Genomic DNA, 19939 nt, shown 5'->3' on the forward strand with positions numbered 1-19939 from the left:
GGTCCCTGCTTCATGCATGCATCTATGTGCTGGACAGCCTCCCTCGTGAGCACACATTCTCCTGGTCTGCCTCATGCAGGCACGCCTCTGAGGCATCTCTCGGGCATGGCTCACGCATGAGCTTGCTGTGCTCACCTTTATGCCTGCTAAGCCCGCCACTCACGTGGGCATGTGCTAGGCCCCACCTGCTGGAACACCCTCTCCCAGCCAATCATAGAGATGCAATCTTGGGGAGGAGAGGGACTGGTTCCATATGTCCTCTTTCTGAGGAGAAAGGCACTGGGGTGATAATGGCTAGGTGGGTGATCGGATATTGGGGGATGCTGTGCTGAGGTTTTGCGGGTAATGAGAGAAATGAAAAACCGGTCAGACTGATCTAATTGCTTCCCACCACGCTGTTTAGGCTAGGCTAAAACATTTCATATGTGACAAGGGCCATCTAGTAGGAGACAGTAGCACATGGGAGAGCATTGCCTTAGGATAGCCTAGAACTGGCCAATTAAAAATATGTCCAAAGTATGCTTCATCTACATACCCCAAGGACAGATAGGAACCGGCCAACCAAGGACATACGTATGTCCATACTTCATTTGTGTAATGATACGCTTATTGAATATCGCACCCTTTTGTCTCGATCCGTAGACTGGGTTAGGGTCCAGGAGGGACCCCTGAGAGATTCTACCTGAGGTCTGACTGTTCGCTTTCAGAAGCTTCTGGACAGAATTGGGGAGGGAGAGGATAGGGAGCCACCTGTGGAATTTATACCTTTGACTTGGAGTGTCTTTGGGCATATCCCACCTTGGAGGAAGGATGGTCTTCCCCCGGAATTCCAGGAAGCCTTGGGAGTCTGGTCGTCTTAATTTGTCTTGTGATTGTTCTCGTTCGCTTCCTTTGTGGGATATTTCCCTATCTTCCCAGACCCGGAACTAGCATAACCAACAACATGGGAACGACTTGCTCTGCTCCTTTGGATTTAACCCTTGCACACTGGCAGGACATGCAGGACACCGCGAACAACAATAGCTAGCATGACTGTGAAGTAGCGTAAGTGGGTAACATTTTGCTCTGTTGAATGGCCTACTTTCAATGTTGGCTGGCCGGCAGAGGGGTAGAGGAAATAGATTGTCGTCCCCAAACTGGTCACCCAGACCAGGTTCTTTACATTGTGACTTAGCAGGGATTGATAGATCCGGTGGAGAGTCCCTGTCCTTGGGTTAAACAGAGTCAGGCTTACCTGTTGATGCCAGACTTTGGTCTCCTTCCTGCCTTTAGTTTCCTTCCTCTCTAAAATCCAATGGTGGCTGGTGGCTGTTTGGAGAGGCTAAGGAGATGAGGCCTTGCTGAGGGAAGGAAGTATGTCGCTGGGGTGTGTGTAAGGGGGGGGTGGCCTTCAGGTTTCAAAAGCCTCCTTTTTCACTTGACTTCCTGGGTTGCAGTTTGAGATGGGAGCCCTCAGCTCCAGCTTCCAGCGGGAGGTGCCCTGTGTGCCACCTGCATTCCCTGCCATTATGGACCCTACCACTCTGGAAGCATAAACCCCTAATAAACTCTTTCCTCTCTGTTGTTGCCTTGGTTATGGATTGTATCACAGCAATAGAAGCCCTAACTAAGACAGCCTGATAGAAGACCTGAAGGGCTGGTGTGGGAGTCCCCTCTGTGTGCTGTGATTACCATTAATGAATAAAGAAACTGCTTTGGACCTATGGCAGGGCAGAACTTAGCTAGGTGGGGAAAACTGAACTGAATGCTGGGAGAAAGAAGGGTGGAGTCAAAAAGATACCATGGAGCCACCACCAGAGACAGAAGCTGGGAACTTTACCTGATAAGCCACAGCCACATGGCAATACACAGATTAATACAAATGGGTTAAATCGAGATGTAAGAGTCAGCCAATAAGAAGCTAGAGCTAATGGGCCAAGCAGTGATTTAATTAATACAGTTTCTGTGTGATTGTTTTGGGTCTAGGCAGGAAGAACTAGCGGCCCCCTTCCTACTACAAAGGTTCGGTCCCACGCATGGGTGCTATGTCAGCAAACCTAACTGTATCCTCTGGAAGGTGGCCTTTATCTGCATGAGACCCTCATGTCTATAAAAATAGAAATAAGCATCTGAGGTTACTCTGTTGGATCAGGGTGGTGAAGGTGACTGACCATTAAGGGACTCCACGGTGAGGCTCCAGCCGTGGCAATCAGAGACTACCTTCCTCTACAGCCCTTGGGGAGCAGAGTGTGCATCGTGAGACGTGCCTGATGGCCATCCGTCAGGCATGCATGCAAGCCTGGATAGGCCACCGTACTCATCAGACCATGCTGTACCTGCCTCGCGTGTGAGCACGCCCTTCCAGCCAAAAAGGGGTGCATGTCCATCGGAAAGGCTGGGACTAACTATCTGTGGCTGGTTTCTGAAGGGAAGGAAGCTCTCGAAGGTGTGGTTGGGTTAGGATCACCTAGTGAATAACTGGGTGAAAGGGCATCTTCTGGCGAGGTTTTAGGCAAGTAATGCTTGAACCACAGCCCCTGGGGTTGGATGGTGGGGATCCCGGGGAGGCTTGCTCAAGAGGGCCTGTGATGTGATGTGCCTGTGTCTGGCCTTAGCCTCGAACTGGACTAGACACCTCTGGAGCATCAGAGGCGAGGTTTGAGAAATAGAGGGCCTGGGAGGCCTTAGCCGGACAGGGTGTTAGAGGAGGGACGTGCGGTATCCAACAGCTGGCCCCTGTGTACTATTCGGGGGCAGGATGAACACCTGAGACCTCTGAGATACAGCCACGGGCCATCAGCAACCAGAGCACCATTTGGAGAGAAAAGCACAGTGGACCTCTCAGGCATGCTCAACTGCTGTGCCCCAGGGTAAACGCCTGTCTCTGACTGATAGATCAGCCCAGCCCTGGAGTCTCGCCTGACCTCTCCCTGTAAGTGCTTATGTTTCATGTCCCGAGAGCAGCCCATGGGACCCACTGGCCCCCATGGCACATATACGCCCCTTCCGGTGGCATCCAATCAGAGACAGACACATACACAGGAAGATGGGCTTAACTGGCTGTGACCACGGCCCAATGAAATGAGGCCGTGGGCCATGCCTCAAGGGGAGGGCGTGACTGGTCAAGCTAGGCGTGCTGAACCCCTTGGCGCATGCGCATCATGTTGGCCCGCCCCTGCGCGTGCGACAAGGGGTATCAGGCCAGCCAATCAGAGAGTGTTATATTGGGAGGTGGGGCCAGACTAAACGTGGCCAACCTCTGAGTGGAGGGAAGCTGTCTAGCGGAGCCGAGGCACGTAGGTGAGTGGCGGGGTTTTTTGTTTCTTTGTTTTGGGGGTTTCGGGGTACCGTGCCAGTGCTCCTGGGGTGGTTTAGAGGGATCAGGAAGACGAAAGCTCTTGACGCAGGACAGAGGGACCACAGAGCGAGAGGGGTCAGGGTGGCCTGTGAGGTGACTTTGGGAGCCTCACTTCCACTTCAAGCTGCAAGAGGCACCAGAGGCAAGAATGAAAAGAGGTGATGAAGGCAGCTGAGCCCTAGAACACTGGGTGGGGCAGAGTCAGGGGCCTGAGAGAGGCGGTAGGGACTCTCCACATCTGCTGTTTTGTGTTCCTTTCCTTCCTGGGGTCTGTGGGTCCTGACAGGACAACTGGGTCCTCCTGCGATGCTTCCACTGGCAAGAGTTCGACAGGCTCACCGGTCTGAAAGGGAACTCTGGGCACTTTAATCAAGCACATAGGCAACTGTAGGGCCCGAGTCGGGAATGGGCGACTGATGGACAGCGTCACACCTGTGCGAGGGCCTGCAGGCAGCCTCAGGAGTGCCAGAGGTGGGGCCTCTGTCTGACAGGGGCGGGAAAGGAGCCTCTCAGAGGGGCATTCTCAAGTGTGGTCACCGAGGTGAGTGGACAGGGTAAATAGCAGACTCGATCGCGAGCCCAGGTCAGCAGGGATGCACAGCCCTTTGGGGGAGGAGAGCGGGATCTTGAGGAGGAAGGGCGCAGGTTTATCTGTGAGGTGAAGTTTGAAAGACCCACTTTTGCCTGGTAGTGAAATAGGACGCTGAAGGCAGTAGAGGAAGGGGTTCTGAGGGTGGCAGGTTTGAAGAGAGCTGGGTGTGGCAGTGAGGTACAGAAGGGGAAGTAGTGACTGTCCATGTTTTCCTCCTTGTGTCCAGCTGGAGTCCTCAAGGGACATCTGGGGCCCACTGACATGCACCCAAGGGCCTTGCCTCGACAGAAATGCCTGTCTGCAGGGGGTGGGGCAGGACTGGGCCCCTTCTGCATCCAACGTCTGGGCAACTTCTGCATCCAGATCTCACAAGTGCCATTTCAGGCCACTTAATCCTGGCCGTGTATGCCTTTGCAGCCCGTCAGAGAGATGTGCATTGGGAGGTGGGGCCTAGATAGGCACAGCCACTCGCTGAGGAGAAGGAGGCTCCCAGGGTGGGAGAATACCTGCATGGATGATTTGCCATTGAGTAACTCTGTTATGAGTCTCCCCAGTTGTGATAGGGATCCGAGAGGAACCTTACTTAGCTCATGCACCAGGACAGTGGGATCTCAAAGAGGCAGGACCGAGGGAAACCTGTGGGGTGATCTCAGGAGCTTTGCTTCTAAATGGGACTGAGCAAGGCCCCAGAGTGCAAGGTTGGGGAGGGGTCAAGAGGGCTACAGGGATTGGGCAGGCTGAGTGGGACAGCTTATGAGCTGGGAGACGTGGCCCAGGTGACTGAGTAGGCCCTCAATGCGTTGGCGTTCCCAACCAGACACGGGCATTTGGTGCCTTGTTTGGCAGGCGGGAGGCAGTGTGTAGTGATGAGGCAAGCTGGCCTGCTTTTCCTCCCGCCTGGCTCCCGCATGGCTAGCTTTACACCCGAAATAACAACACACAAATCGTATTCATTTAAACACAGCCTGTCCCATTAGTTCCAGCCTCTTATTGGCTCATTCTCACTTCTTGATTAACCCATTTCTAATAATCTGTGTAGCACTACGAGGTGGTGGCTTACCGGGAAGATTCTAACCTACGTCCATCTCGGGCCGGAGCTTCATGGCATCTGCCTGACTCTGCTTTCTTTCTCCCAGCATTCTGTTCTGTCTACTCCACCCACCTAAGGGCTGGCCTATCAAAAGGCCAAGGCAGTTTCTTTATTAACCAATGAAAGTAACACATAGACAGATGACCCTCCTACACCGGCAGTGCCCAGGATTTTCCTACCCAAGGGTCGGGAACACAGCAGAGGACCAATCTTGAGAGGTAGTGGGTCTGAGAGCTCCACGTTCAGATAGAGATATGGTGCAGAACTGAACTGTGGTGACATCCTCTTGCCTTCTCCTTGCTGCAGTACAAGAGCCAGGGCATCTGGCCACATCCTGTGGAGTCCAAGTCCCTGTTCCCATTGCCATCCTGTAATTCCTCCTGGTATCTGTAGTGGCCGGAGTCCTGTCTAGCCCAAGAAGATTCTAGCCATGTCAAGCGGGGAGAAGAAAGCCCGTGAGAGTGCTGGCACGTGTCCAAGGCTGGATCCGAATCCCACGTGGGATGACACCAAGAACCCAGATGCAGTCACCCCAGGTAAAAAACAAAACCAGAAACAATAACAACAACAACAACAAGCCAGATAGGCCTTGTAGGGCTCTGTCCACCTGGGTAACGTCCTAAAGTCTTTTGGTGGGTGGGAAAGCCCCTGAGAGTTCTGAAACGCATCCGAGGCAGGTCTGATTCTCATGTCAGATGACACCCGGAACCCCGATTCAATCACTCCAGGTTTGAAGAAACAAGATGGGCTGCCATATGGCTGTGTCCACCACAGGGGACATCCTAAAATCTCTTGGTGGGTGGGAAAGTTCCTGACAGTGCTGGCACACATCCAAGGCTCATGCATATCACATTGCATGACACCAAGACCCCAGATTTCATCACCCAAGGTTAAAAAAAATCAAACAACAACAACAAAAACAGAAGGGCCCTGTAGGGCTGTGTCCACCCCGGGGGACATCCTAAAATCTCTTGGTGGGTGGAGCACTGAGTGGATTATGTGCATGAACTTTTATTGGAATAGCAGGAGGTTTCAGATGCTAATAACTCTTGTTCAAGCTTCTTGGGGCCTTTAGGTTCCCCCACCTGAAATTTCTGCCACACAGGAAACCTGCCACATGCCTAGTCAACATGCCTCTCCGGGAGCACATGGGTCACAGTGACTCTCTGGAAGGCCTGTACAGGTGCCTGGACCAACTGGTCTGACAGTCAAGCCTAAAGTGGTGTGTGTGTTGTGTGTATCTCTGTGTCTCTGTGTGTCTGTGTGTCTGTGTGTGATGTATATGTGATATGTATGTGTGTGTCTGTGTATCTGTATGTCTGTGTCTCTGTGTGTGATGTATATGTGACATGTATGTGTGTGTGTTCATGATTTCACGGATGACTATTGAAAAAGTGTAAGGAACAGATGCTGGCTATGGAATCTAGAAACACTATAATGACACTGCTTTCCGTGGGGGATGATGAGAACAGCACACTTTGTTTCAAAATAGTTTTCCTCTTTCGTTTTAAAACACCAGGAAGAGAAGTCATTGATGTCAGTGGTGAGGACGGTACTTCCTCTGGAACAGAAGGGCAAGAGGCCAGGTGATACGTTTTCATGTTTTCACGAAATAAATTTAGAAAAGTCTGGCTGGAGAGAGGGCTCAGTGGAAGAGTGCTTAAGGTGCAAACACAGGAGCCTGAGTTCAGGCCCTCAGCACCCACAGATAAAGCCATGCGTGGCCACACCCAGCCTTTAAGCCCAGAAGTGAGGGCTGAGGCATGGCAGAACCTGGGGGATATTCCGGGTCCTTGCTGATTGCCAGACTGACAGAATAAACGGAGATAGTAAGTAAGTAAGTAAATGTAGCAACTAAGGCGCATGCACCACGTGGATGTACTTGGGTGCATTGAGCTGAAGGATCTCAAAGCAGCATCCTACAGTAGATCAGATGTTCAATGTGGTAAGGAATGAAAATCTCATGCCTCCAACAAAGTACGGATCCTGTCATAGAGCCTGTCTGACAGGAATAAGGTGGCCTGTTCTTGAAATGTGAATTGTATGTAGGCTGTGTGGCACCCTCCACTTCTTCCACTCACTACAAGAATGACCTTTTATGTACATCGAAGTAAAAAGGTAATTTCTTTGCAGGAAGAAAATACAGAATTTATTTGAAGAATTTGAAGGTACATTCTAGGAGATATCAGGAATTTGAGAAAATTGTTTCAACCAAAGAAGTGCAAGGCGAGGGAGGTATCGCTTGGCAGACAAGAGAGTGTGTTTACTGCCTTGTTCTCAAACAGTGTCAAATAGTATTTATTAGATTACCAACTCTCTACTTCACGTTAATTGCCAATATTGAGAACATGGCACCTGTGGTGTGGATGCTGTTATTTACTAACAGTGGGATCTTTGAAAATTAGATGTAATTATCTGTCTTCAAGGTTTTGATTCGCACAAGTGATATGTCTGTTTCTAATATCACATTTGAAGCCAGCCGGTGGTGGCACATGCCTTTAATTCCAGCACTTGGGAGGCAGAGGGAGGCAGATCTCGGTGAATTCGAGGCCAGCCTGGTCTACAAGAGCTAGTTCCATGACAGGCACCAAAGCTACACAGAGAAATCCTGTCTCTAAAAACAATCCAAACAAAATACCACATATTACTTTACTTGTTTGTATTTCAGTCCAGCTCTCTGTCTCCTCTCTCTCTCTCTTTCTCTCTCTCTCTCACTCTCTCTCCCTGTGTGTTTGTTCGTATGTGCGTGTGTGTTGCGTGTGTGTGAGTAGGGGTGGTGGCCAGCCTCCCTTAAATACCTGACCACTGTTTAGTGTGTAAAGAATGGTACATGCAGTGGGGAGCTGAAGTCAGCACTGGGACCATTGTATGCGCAGACTGAGTCCTGCTTTAAATGTCTCTGTCAGAAGTCAGTCACACAAACAGTTAAAAAAAACATTGCAATCCGAGAACGTTCTAGGAGCTCTGTAGAGGTTTCTGACAGAGAATCGATTCTGGAAACTTCAGGAATCAGGATAGGGAGGTAGCTGAGTGGGAGAGCACTCGCCTTCTATGCTTAAGGCTCTGGGTTCCATCCCCAGTACCACAGACTTATCGATCAGTGTGGTTCCCCCGTTAGAATATTCAGGGTGTCTACCCTGTCAAATTTGCCTAAAAGCTCCAATGGCTACAATAGTTACAGTATTTTCATCTGACTGTGCAATAATCTCGGAGCCTTTGGAGATCTTTGTAAACGGACTACTGTTGTGTTTTGCACAAAGCGGCCCAACAGTCCCTCAGAATGTGTCCTTGAACTGGAGCATAAATATGTACATTGATTGAATTTTACCTTTTAATGATGCCCCATGAGGAAATTGCACAGCGATTTGAAACCCTTTCTTGCCAGTTTTGCTAAGTTCCCTTCACTGTGTTTTGTCTGTAAGATATAGACACTGAAGTCCAGCTCTCCAATCTCACCTCAAGGTCATAACCACTGAAATTCTTGACTGAAAGAAAGGAGGCAGATATTCTTGCCATTGACAGATTGTTTCCCTCTATTAATAGCAAGTGGTTTTCTAAGTAGAAAACTAAAGCTGGCGGAACTTTACAGTAATGGTTTCAAGAATGTGTTTCGATACAGAACCCAATAAGAACTTTCTTCAGGGCAACAGCGAAAGATTCACAGCGATCATCATGGAGTCTTCTGAAACCTTGGAGCTGAAATTTGAGGATATTCTAAAAATCCAGGGTGAGCAAAGGTACGGTTGTTGCTTCTTGGTGCTGTTATCCCGGACGCTTTGACATTTGGTTAGTAAGCACGATAGCTAGAGGTTGAGGAATAGCCGTGACCCCCACGGGCCAGAAGCTCAGTAGGAGAACGTGTTCGGCTTGGCATTTCTGTATAGGGTAGACTTCTTTAGTCATGTTATAGCCTCACATCATCACCGAAGTCAGCTGCGTTTCCTAGCCATGAATTACGATGACCGTTTTTTATTTTTGTTGTTGTTTTTTTTTTTGTTTGTTTGTTTGGTTGGTTTTTTCGAGACAGAGTTTCTCTGTGGTTTTTTTTTGGAGCCTGTCCTGGAACTAGCTCTTGTAGACCAGGCTGGTCTCAAACTCAGAGATCCACCTGCCTCTGCCTCCCAAGTGCTGGGATTAAAGGTGTGCGCCACCACCGCCCGGCTATGATGACCGTTTTGACACATTGCTGTTGAGTCAGTGGAACAGTATGCATCACGTGAACGTGCTGGGCACCTGGAGCTTGAAATCCTCAAAGCATTCATCCCACAGTCGGTCGAGCCTCTGTTCGGTGCCATAGAAATGAAAATCCCATGCCTCCAAAGCCTTATAGCTATCAGGAGCAGTGTTCACTGTGCTACTGTACCGAGATCCACACTGGCACAGCGTGAGGAAGAGCAAGCAGGTAGGCCACCGCAGAATTCTCTGATGGGAGCGGATGTGCATGCTCCTTGGACCTGTTCTTCAGAAAGAGAGAACTAACCACAAGTTGTGTCTGTCAGACAGACGAATATTTGTGGAATGATAGTAAAACAATAGTTCTTCCTGAGCTTTCTGGCACAAAGGCGTGGGAAGGTACTTCTCTCTCAGCAGGGAGGAGCAAATGCTGTGATGTAAAATGAAATAATCCAGTCAGCTTCCTTTTCCCTGTCTGCATAGTTTAGAGGCCATTTCCACATCCTCCACCAATAGCGTTAGTGAGGGCAAGTCAGTCGTGCTTCAAATGTACTTTCTTCCTATTGGGATGGAGTATGGCACTATTCCTTGCTATATCATTCACAGGCAGAAACTTTATCAAGAATATTCTCTTCAGATGAAGACTTTGAAAAGAAAGTTATCCGAGGATGCAGCTGAAGTCAAGAAACGTGCAAAAAAACTCGCTGTGAGTGTCAAGCAGCTTAGCTTTCAAGGAATCCATTGTGTCAGCATCAGAAGTAGCAGGGCTTCCTGCAGCAAGTCTGGAGGGAAGGGACGAGACAAGAACTTAGGGAGGCAAGCAGGGTGGTGGATGTGGTGACAAGAGACTGGCCACTGACCGTTTCCCCCTGGTTTGTTCCTTTTCCCACAGAGAGATGACAAGGTCAGTGATGGTTAGCAGCCATCATGGGGGGGGGTAGCAGGTGAGCAGGCACTGCCTGGAGAGTGCAGGAGAAGGTATGGGATTGTATCTTAAGAGGGAGCCCTTTCTGATCCACCCAAGAAGTGCAGACACCAGGAGCAGGAGGCCCACCAGAGCCTTCTGACACAGTGACGAGGGAGGCAGAGTGAGAGCAGTCCCTGTGGCTGCGGCAGAGCAGGTGGAGGCTTAGCCTTCAGTGCTTGGAGTTCAGACCAGCCCACTCCCAGAGGTGAAGAAGGCAAGGCTTCAATCCGTGATAGCCATGGGATGACTGACTCTCCTTTAACCTGGAGATTTGAGTGAGGTTTTTATGAGTTTTGGGGCACAAATAAATGCCTGACACCGGACAGTGCCATCTTTGAGGGAATCTTCCTTCCTGGTGTAGGATGGAGCTGCCCTCCTGGAGATTCTGACTTCCAAAGTGGGGAGGCCGAGGCTGGGATGTGGAGGGAGATGGAGGCGACCCCCCCCCCCGTCCAGTCAAGTGGGCAGGAGTATGGCCCCTGCATTCTGCATTCCCACCAGTTGGAACGCAGTCACGGTTCAGTCCCTTGCTAGTCACGCTCACTGGGGAAAATAATTTACCTCTGTGTCTCAGATTGCTAGGTGTGAGAGGAGAGATACTTAAGGTCCCCATCTCATGGAATTGGTTTCAAAAGACTCTTAGATGTGCATTCTTATATTGGTCCAGGACAGTATCCGACGTAAGTCTTACAGAATCCTTGCCTGTTAAGCAGGCCAGCTGTGGACTCTACTCTTACTGGCAAGAACAAAAGGGAGTGGGTTCCTATGTAGGGAGTGAGAGACACTGGGGCCATCTCAGGGTAATTTCTGTAAACACAGAGGGTTCACCAGCTATGACAGTCTCTAATGGATGGGTTTTCAAGTCTTCAGAAACTAACAGCAATGTTTTAGATACTGTTACGTAGGAAAACGTTCCATTAAATGAATGAGTTCTCATCACTATGGTAATATTTTAGTATTAGATAACTTGTGTGAAGTGGTCATCGTGCTTGAAAAATTGCTAGTGATTTCCTTGTATATGTTTTGCATAAATATGATACAGAGTCACGTTTTTGTAATATTTCTGAGTTTCCCTGTATTGTTCTTACATCTTTTACTGTCTGTGTCTCAGAATATCTTCAAGGAGCAGCAAAAATTTATTCATCAGTCTCTGGGTATTCAGAAGAAGAGAATGGAAGAATTTAAAGATCTGTGTGAACAGTACTTGGAGGTCTGTTGTACATTCTGAAAGCAACCCACACACAGGGACATTGAATACTCTGGCGTTCCTTCCATGCTTTGGCTTATTCCTTCGGAACGTTACCTGTAAACATCTTCCTGTCAACAGAGGTTTCTGTCCCGCCTGGTCCCGCAGTCATTCAGTCCCAAAGAAGCACACAGAGGCCTACATTTTATTTATAAACTGGTTGGCCTATTGGCTCAGTCTTCTCATTAACTCTCATATCTTACATCTCAACCCACAATTCTTGTCTGTGTTAGCCACATGGCTTGGGACCTTTTATCAGCGAGGCATTCTCATCTTGTTTCCTTTTGGACTGGGTCACAACTGAAGACTTGACACTTTCCTCTTCCTGGAATTCTTCTGTTTTCTTGGCCCCGCCTCTACTTCCTGCCTGGCTACTGGCCAGTCAGAGTTTTACTGAAACAGTGCAAGACCATTGTACCAGAGCATCTTCCAGCATTTTCCTCATGGTGTCATGGTTCCATGTAAACCTAAGTACAAAATGAGTTTTTACTTTTAGAGTTCACATACGGTGGGTAGAGTCCTTTGAAGCAGGAATTGCTGCCTTGGTGATTTCATCCAGAGTTGTTCGTATTGTACAGGGCATTGATGCCTTTCAGACCGTCTGTTCTTGCTTCACAGTGCATTTTCCCTTGGGTGTGTGTGTGCACTGAGGCACACGCACGTGTACGTTCCTCTGGGTGTGTGTGTGTGAAGGTCAGAAGCCAGCCGTGGGTATCTTCAGTCACTCTCCTTCATATCATTCAGGATGGCTCACTGAACCAGCAACTCGCTTGCCCCTGTGGCTGGGCTGGCTGTTCACCAGGTCACAGGGGTGGCGTGCCCAAGGGAAGAGGTCTTGCGAAATTTTATAAGCTCCCCCCCCACAGCATTTCACACAAGCATTTAAATGTGGCATGTGCTATTTCACACACTACTGAAGGCACTGTGGGGGTGGAAACCATGAGTTTTAATTTCATGGTATTCAGTGGTACACGACAAGCTACTCCAGCTCCCAAAGAAATGAGTGGCAGTCAATGAGCTCATGCCTCATGCTCTCTGTTTTCATTGGGATTCATTCTTGATTTGCGGGGAGAGGGATCCATGCTAGGTAGGCAAAGCACCCTTCCCCCGAACCCTCCGCCCCCCCCCCCCGCTAATGCCACAAGGTTGAACTTTCAGCAGTGGGTTGTGGAGTGGTAACGTCTGTGTCTCTTTGGTGGGTGACGGATCTCCATGTTGCACATGCTGTATGCTTGTTTTGGAATAATGAAACCATGTCTTTTCACCACATCTACTCCCTTTTAAATATTGCTGTTCGCATTTGTAAACAAAATGACCGGGGCTGATTTCTGCCCATGTCTCTTTCACTTTAGAAACTTGTAATACTGAGGGATTCTCGGGGAGAGTCCCTCATTGAAGAGCTGAGACGTCTAATAGCCACCTTGGAAACAAAACTTCTGATGCTGAATGTAAGTACTGAGCCTTTCAGGGTAAACTGAGGCTTGACGAGCACTGTTTATTTTAATATGTCCGTTTAATATGTCCTTGTGCTTCACAGCGCCAGCAAGAGAATGCTGCTGGTCAACTGTCTCTCCTGGATCTGTTATTCTCATAATACTCTGAAGAAATGAAAGTCGATACGAGGGGAGCGACTCTCTCATGGAAATTCTCTGGGAGAAGGTGCTTGTGGTTTGCGGCTTCAGCGACTACATCTTCTTGTGTTCTCCTGTTCCTAAAGATACCCCTTTCTGCTAAAACCCAAGTAAACCGAAGGATTTGTGTGACAGCAGTCCAGAGATGTCTATAGCATCCTCCAGCCCACGGGTCGTAATGGCAAGTTTTTCTTGGTAGCGTCGTAATTAATGGTTAGCAGTGCATTGGGGTCGATACAGTGGGGTCTTGTACCTCAGTATCACTTGACCAAATTAGAAGGCACAAGAGTGGTCCATCCTTGTCATCTTCAGAGAAATAGTTAAAGGAGGCACACTCTTGCCATTGTATACTGCTGTTACATTTGTTCAGTCATGGAGCCTATGGGAATGACGATAACCCTGCAAAGGGAATGCGTCCTGTAGACTTGAAAAGACTGTGCCCCAGAAGTAGTGAAATTGGTAGAATTCATTAGAACTCCTGAAGAAAAAAAGATGTAAGTATTGTGACGAGTATGTGAAAATGTCACTTCCCGACAAAATTTATAAGGTCTTTCAATGCAATGTGGTCTGCTACCTGATGTCAACTGCCTGTCACATTAAGAGTTGATCCTTAGTATGCCTATAGCTCACTTCCTCGTGGTTTATGTATTTCCTCCTTTGTATGGATAGCGGTAACTGAGAATGTTTTGTGATTCAAATTTATTGTGCATGTAGTATGTGAACATCAGTGATAGACAAGGTCTTCTGTACACTTAAGACTCTTATCCTGTGGTGTCCTTCATATATGTGTGTGTGTGTGTATACATACATACATATATATACATATATATATACACATATATATATACATACATACATACATACATACTCCATGGGAAATCATTACTTGGAAACATTTGGTTTAATAAATATGGAATTGTTTCAGACTTGCTGGTATGAGTCATGTAATTGCACTCCCTTCCCAACGTTTCATGCCCTTTTAAACAAAAATGGTCCCATGCTAACTCATGTTTCTGCATGGGGCCTCTCCTCGTCCTGACCACTTGTCTCATTGTGTCCTGTGATGCAGAAGCATTAAAAACAAGTGTGTGTTCGGCATCTCTCATTTTCTACAAGCAGAATTCATTTCTCCACAGTCAATGAGAGAACTTCCCCTCTGGCCAGAATCATGGTACTTCCTAAACTGTGAATCATCTAGGGGAACTTCCCCCTTTGTTCAAAATATCTGTGATCGTATGGACCTTCAGTAATGCTTCCAGCACTGAATATCTCCTACTTGAGATATTCTATCAGTAGGAGATGAAAAATACATTTCCCTATCATTGAATCTTGTATTATTCGAGTGTGTACTCCTGCGTGTATGAGAGAGAGACAGAGAAACAGAAAGAGACAGAGAGGGATGGAGAGAGGGAAAGAGAGAGAATATTTTGGTATGTGGTACATGTGTAAATGTGTTCCTATGTGTAGCACGTATGTGTGAATACACGTGTATGGAGTATGCAGGTTTATGCATAAATCTTTTAGTATGCAGTACATGTGTAAATGTGTTCCTATGTGTAGCACATGTGTGTGTGAATACACGTGTATGGAGTATGCAGGTTTATGCATAAATCTTTTAGTATGCACTACATGTGTAGATGTGTTCCTATGTGTAGCACATGTGTGTGTGAATAGACGTGTATGGAGTATGCAGGTTTATGCATAAATCCTTTAGTATGCAGTACATGTGTAAATGTGTTCCTATGTGTAGCACATGTGTGTGTGAATACACGTGTATGGAGTATGCAGGTTTATGCATAAAACTTTTAGTATGCAGTACATGTGTAAATGTTCATATGTGTGGCACACCTGTGTGTGAGTGCATGTATGCATCTCTGCATGTTTTCAGATTGTGTAAATCATTTGGTATGTGCTTCATATATATGTGTTCTATGTGTAGACACACTTGTTTTTGAATGCATGTGTCCACCTCTGTGTATGTTTGCAAGTGTAAATCTTTTGATATGTGGTTCATATATATGTGTTCATATGTGTAGCACACATGTGTGGATATGTGTGTGAGAGAGTGTGCAGATCTTTTGGTATGTGGTACGTATGTTTATGTGATCATAGGTGTAAGTGGAGACTTCACGTTCATTTCCTGGCCAACCAGACCCAAATAGTCACAACAAAAACTTTATTAATTACAACACAGTTTTGCCGACGGCCCAGGCATATTCCTAGCTATGTCTTACATCCTAAATTAACCCATTTCTACTCATCTGTGTATCACCACGAGGCTGTGGCTTACCGGTAAGTTTCCGGTGTCTGTCTTTTTTGGCAGGTGCATGGCATCTGCCTGACTCTGCCGTCTTTCTCCCTGCATTCATTTTAAATTTCCCACCTAACTTTGTACTGCCCTGCCATTGACCAAAGAAGCTTCTTTATTAACCAACGGTAGTAAAACCTATTCATAGCATACAGAGGGGAATCCCACAACACATGTGTGTAGAACTCATGTGCGTGAATGCATGTGCACGCATGCGTGCGTGTGTTCACAACTGCATGTGCATATGCTGGCAGATATGATTTTGCATGTAGAAGCCATACATACTCCAGGCACCCACCTAACTTATTTTGACACAGGGTAACGCTGTGACCGTGGGGCTCATTGATTGGTCTAGAGCGTTAGGCCATTGAGTGCCAGGATTCTACCCTGTCTCTCTTCTTCAGTGCTGGTGTTATAGACACTCACCGTTGGCCTTAGATGTGGTATGTGTACGTATCTGTGCATGTGTATGTATGTGTATATGTATGTATGTGCAAATATGTTCGTTCAGGTTCCCAAGGAGGGTGTCAGACCCCACAGAGGGGGAGTTATCAGTCACCTGACAGGGTTCCTGGGATTTGAACTCGGGTCTTCTGGAAGAGCAACAAGTGCTCTTAAACACCGAGCCGTCTCTACATCACCTTGTGCTGAGGTTTTCAAAGGTTCTGGAGATCTGAACACATCTGGGCTATTTGGTATCTCTGGTCCTGGTTGTAGGAGCCTGATATGGCCTGGTCCAACAGATAGTGAAGATCACCAGGCTATTAATCACCTCCAATCCCCAGCCTTCTGGATGGAAGAACAGGTCTCACATCTTTTCCGTTGAGAAGACATTACTGCATGCTTAACGTTCCTGGTTTCCCAGGAGATCTGTGGGCACAAGGATCTTCCTGCTCCCCACAGACTGGGACACTGTGATTGGAGCTGAGATGTGACCCAGGAGACAGACCCACATTTGCAAAGTGTAGATGCCACACAGTGAAATAATGAGAACTGTCACAGAATGTGTTCTGTATGCATCATCAGTGTGGACAAGGAACGGATAAAATTTCTGAGTTCAAAGCCTATGAAACGAATATGTACGTGGAACTGGGGAGATGGCTCAGCAGGTAAAATGCTTGCTGAATTAGCATGAAGACCTGAGTTCAGATCCCCAGAACCATTGAAAACCTCGGCACAGGGTGCTGTAGAGACAGCTCGGTGTTTAAGAGCACTTGTTGCTCTTCCAGAAGACCGGAGTTCAAATCCCAGGAACCCTGTCAGGTGTCCCAAGACTGACTGATAACTCCCCCACTGGGGGGTCAGACACCCTCCACGGGAACCTGAACGAACACATTTGCACATACATACATGGACACATACACACACGCACAGTTACACACACATACCACATCTCAGGCTAACGGTGAGTGTCTGTAACACCAGCACTTGAGAGAAAAATTTGTGAGATGTAGCATCTGAGAGCAGGGAGAAGGAAGCAGTATGGCGAGGCTGCACACCATCCATGCACATGTGTACGTGGGATGAAATGGCACCACAGATGTCATTCATTTCTAACACTAATGTTACAGACCATAAAATTAATGATGGGCAAGGATCATGGCTCAGTGGGTTAGGTTTTCCCATGCAAACCTGAGAACCTGAGTTCAGATCACCAGCGCCCACGGAAAATCCAGGCACAGCAATACTCTTAAACCCTAGAGCCGGCATGTCTGGCGTGGAGGACAGATTGCTGGATCCATCCGCAAAGCTCTCTGGCCACTCCGCCTGACAAAATCAGTGAGTTTCATGTTCACTGAGAGACTGTGTCTTAAAAGATAAGGTAAATCTGCAGCCAACTAAGCTGCACGGGAGGTCCCCTTTCTCAGCGGGGCGCGCTGTGCAACGGTTGCCAGCAGCTTCTCACTGGGGCCTGGTGTGCAATGCTTGCCAACAGCACACTCGTTCGGAGTGACCTCACCCTGTTGCCTGTATGGGCTCCCCGAAGGGACCTTGGAGACAATCTTCTGAAGGCTCTTCGAGCTCTGACCTCAATGTCGCCTCCAATCTAGGCCCCAGACAGGTATTCGCTGTGCCCTAGGGAAGCCTCAGGTCACCACGGCCAGGGGTCTCACTGTCCAGGCCATCACGTCCACCTGAATCATGCCTCAGAATAAGGAACATCGGATCGAGGCCCTAAGTAAAGCCAAGTTCAAGCTCTCCGTGCTGCCAGAGGCAAGTGGTGTTATTAAGCCCCTTCCTCCCACTTTCTTGCCCTGGTCGTCCTCACTGAGTTCTACTTTGTCTGTCTCTCTCAAAGAGGTGAGGCTTCACTAAACTGAATGTAGATTGATCTGAAGGACACAGTCGCTGAGAAGTGACTCGTTCCTGATGGCCGAGGGGTCAGCTGCATCACCAATCCTGGTCCCACGGGCATTGGCGGGCCCCGCACTCCTCGGGGCTTCTACTGTGGTGCTACCCTCTACCCTACTAAATCATGTTCAGTAATAAATATCACATCCTGTCTGGGAAAAGAGGGGTTACAGATGATACGCAGTGTCAGCCTTTGCCCTACACAGTCACACACACGGCAGGGGTGAGGGTGAAACACAAGAGGAGGAAGGGAATACTAGGGAGGGAGAGGAGGGATGGAGGGAGGGAAGAGGGAGAGAAGAGGGAGGGAAGAGGGATGGAGGGAGGGAAGAGGGATGGAGGGATGGAGGGATGTATGTGGTAGTAAAGTCAATGGGCTAGTAAGATGGCTGAACAGGCACATTCCACCAGGCCTGATGAGTTGGGTCCAATCTCCAGGTCCGACAACTTCAGGACTCACTCCCAAGGTCTATCCTCTGTCCTATCTGTGTACGTGTGCGTGTGCGTGCACACACACACACGTAACATTTTTGTAAAAAAGAAAAAAATCCATCAGGTTGGCCTTCAAAGGAAGACTAGAATTCACCATGAAAATTTGGGACAAAGAGTGGTAGGCAGAGCCACAGGACGGGAAGGACAGGAGAATGTGATCCTCCTTCCTCTCTCCCCTCCCAGAAGGCTTTTGTTCTCCATCATAGATTCATTTCTGTAATCTACACAGAGAATAGGCTTAGCTCACAAACTCCGGGTAAAAGGTCAAGCAATTTCAAGTGTGCTGAACAGGGCTGGAGAGATGGCTCCATGGTTGAGAGCTCCAGCTGTGGTTCCAGAAGACTGGGATTCAGCTAGCCACCGCCGACTTTGGGTAGCTCACAACCCCCTGTAACTCAAGCCCTAGGGGAACTGAGCCTAAAGTCTGACCTTCCTGGTACCGACACACACTGGGAATATGCTCGCAAAGACTCAACAAGGAAGATAAATGTCAAATGTACTGAACACAGATTCTCGGGATTCCTTCAAAAGATACAGCACAGGACAAGAGTAAGAGAATGACACAAGAGTCAGACAAACACACACGCACGCACACGCAGAACTACGTGAGTAAAATTAAACTCTAAAGAGAACACTAGAAAATGCTCGTGGAAACACCCACCGAAAATACTGAAACTGTAAGTGCCTATGCACACACTCACAGATAAAATATTTTTGACCAAAGGGAAGGGCAGGGATCTTCCAGCCAGTGTTGAATAATGCCAGAAATGAGTCTGGATGTCTTTGGGAAAAGCCAGAGCCCCACTGCAAGCTCTAAGCCAACACGTGAAGATCTGGCTCTGCCTCGGGAACCGTGTTAACAGTCTAGCGCATCTGAGCACGAAACTACAGAGTTGTGCTCTACTGAACGTCTGAGTGAGCAGGTGGGGCTGGTTTTCCATTTGCAATGCAGTTGGCTCTGTGACCTCATGAATGGATGAAAGCAAGCACGGAAAGGCGGATCCCACCGTTATTTATTTCTTCCTGAAATAAGCAAGGTAACATTCACTTTGGGCAGGTGACAGAGAACCAAAGCAGCCTGTCGTAGAATCAAAAGACATTGGCTTCCTGAATGTAACTGGCCCTGCTGGGGAGAATGTCAGGGTCAGGAGGGTCCACACTTAAATGTTGCTACTCACAGAACTGTTGGGGTTCACTTCATGGTCAACAGAGTCTCAGTCTTATTTCTAACCGACAAAGTAAAGAGAAAGGAGCTGCACTGACTACTACTAACACCCTCTGGGCACGGCTATTGCTCCCTGTGCCTCCTCCAGGTGAGCTTCAGAAGGTTTCTTCACAGCTGTAAGGACCAGGGACTGAAGGTACGTTTCAACTACCGACACATCCTGCTCTTGCTGTGGGAAAACGGAGAGTTAGGGGATCATTGTTCCATCTCTGCCCTTAGGAAGCCATTCCGAGGCACACAGCATCACAGACCCACGACTTACACTTTCCATGATAACTCTGTCCTGCGCCTTGGAGATTTGTTTCTTCACTTCACTTTCTTCGCCACCAATGAGAGTTTTGCCATGTTCATGCAAGTCCTTGGCTTTCTGAAACAAACAAACGAACAAATCTCCACTCGAGTCTGGCTTGACACCTCACCTCATGTAATTTTAAAAGAACCGACTTTGCATAGCCAAAGGATGCTTGTTAGGAATTCAGAGTAAGAACAGTGGCTACTTCAGCACATCTAAAGAGTTACTCCACTT

The 19939-nt window shown here is 48.0% G+C and overlaps 1 pseudogene; it reads left to right on the forward strand.

The window, feature by feature from the left end:
• The first annotated feature begins 17172 nt into the window (after positions 1-17172).
• LOC121440492 lies at positions 17173-17348 on the forward strand (annotated as a pseudogene).
• The last annotated feature ends 2591 nt before the right edge of the window (positions 17349-19939 follow it).

This window comes from Microtus oregoni, unplaced genomic scaffold (assembly GCF_018167655.1).
Source record: "Microtus oregoni isolate MIOR12 unplaced genomic scaffold, Mior012 000067F_ref0000223, whole genome shotgun sequence".
NCBI classification, from domain to species: Eukaryota; Metazoa; Chordata; class Mammalia; order Rodentia; family Cricetidae; genus Microtus; species Microtus oregoni.